General features: G+C 52.2%; 1 protein-coding gene across 1 annotated transcript in view; it reads right to left on the reverse strand.

The window, feature by feature from the left end:
* LOC110326726 overlaps positions 1–1,302 on the reverse strand; it is a 197,547-nt gene that overhangs the window by 117,226 nt on the left and 79,019 nt on the right. The gene's annotated exons all lie outside the window — the stretch shown is intronic.

The following is a 1,302-nucleotide window of genomic DNA, read 5'->3' on the forward strand; positions in this document are numbered from 1 at the left end:
CACACACACACACACACACACACACACACACACACACACACACACGAAGAATGTTGGTAGGATGAGGTTGTTCTTGAGGCCCACAAATTTGTTTTTCTACTTAATTTCAGAGCAACTGGAAAGGGCGCTCAGCAGTCAGGTGTATAAGTGGCCTGTGAAGTCAGAGGAGAGGCTGGGTCAGAGCACAGCCAGGGTCTTACCCTGGCTAAACCACTGCCCTCGGGTCATAAGAAGGGGGGGACACAACCATATTGGGGTATCTGAGAATGACAGAGTCTCTCTCAGCTCTTGGTGGGCTTTGTTGGGAGTGGAGAAGTCTTAGGGTCCCGGAAACTCCACAGCCACTAAAGCCACCCTGTGCCAGTGGTTTGGGGGTTGTCGCCTTAGAAATTCAAACAATGAGACTCATAGGCCACAGGGGTTTTGTGAGAAGTTTATTATAGACTCATGGGTGATGTGGTAGTGGTGGGGTGGTTAAAAGGGAAATGGATCAGACGCGCACGTGGCAGGGTGGGTCCCAGGATACAGGTGCCATCCGGCTGCTGCTCAGGGGCTTTAGAAAGGGCTTTTGCCAGGAAACTGGGGTGAGGTGGGGGGAAGGAGAACTGGTTAGTCCCACTGGCCCAACTAGGTGCCCAGGCGCCTCTTCTCCGTTTCTGTCACTCACAGGCAGTCGTTCAGTGGAGACGACATTAGAAGGTCACAAACAGAAACTAGAACTCTCTTCTTGCATCTCTGGCCCCTACCAAAGACTTTCTCTGAATTTCTGCCTTTGAGTTGCTGCCTGACCTGATCAGGCGCCCATCTTCTCCCCATCTCATAACTGTCTGGAGTATGTAACAGCACACACGGGAAGCACACCGCGTTCACAGACATGAACTAATGAAGATCAAAGCACTTTTGGTTTAATGTGAGCTCTGGGCTGGAAAGGTTCAATGAGTAAAATCAAGTAAGGCAGGCAGATAGCCCGAGTCTGAGCTCCAGAGCCCACGTAAAAGGTCAGCTGTAGCGGCACATGTCCATAGTCCCAGCTCACTTTCCTAGGGGTGCGGAGCAGAGTCCGAGGAGTTGCCTGGAAGGTTGCAGCCAGGCAGCCCAAGTGTTGCAGCAGAAACAAGAGAGGCTCGGCCTCAAAGCCAGACGGAAGATGAGATCTCCTGAAGGCTGTCCTCTCTCTCTCTCTCTCTCTCTCTCTCTCTCTCTCTCTCTCTCTCTCTCTCTCTCTCCCCCTCTCTGTGTGTGTGTGTGTGTATGTGTGTGTGAAAGAGAGAGGCAGGGAGGGAGGGGAGGAAGAGAACAGTT

This window comes from Mus pahari, chromosome 9 (assembly GCF_900095145.1).
Source record: "Mus pahari chromosome 9, PAHARI_EIJ_v1.1, whole genome shotgun sequence".
In the NCBI taxonomy this organism is placed as follows: Eukaryota; Metazoa; Chordata; class Mammalia; order Rodentia; family Muridae; genus Mus; species Mus pahari.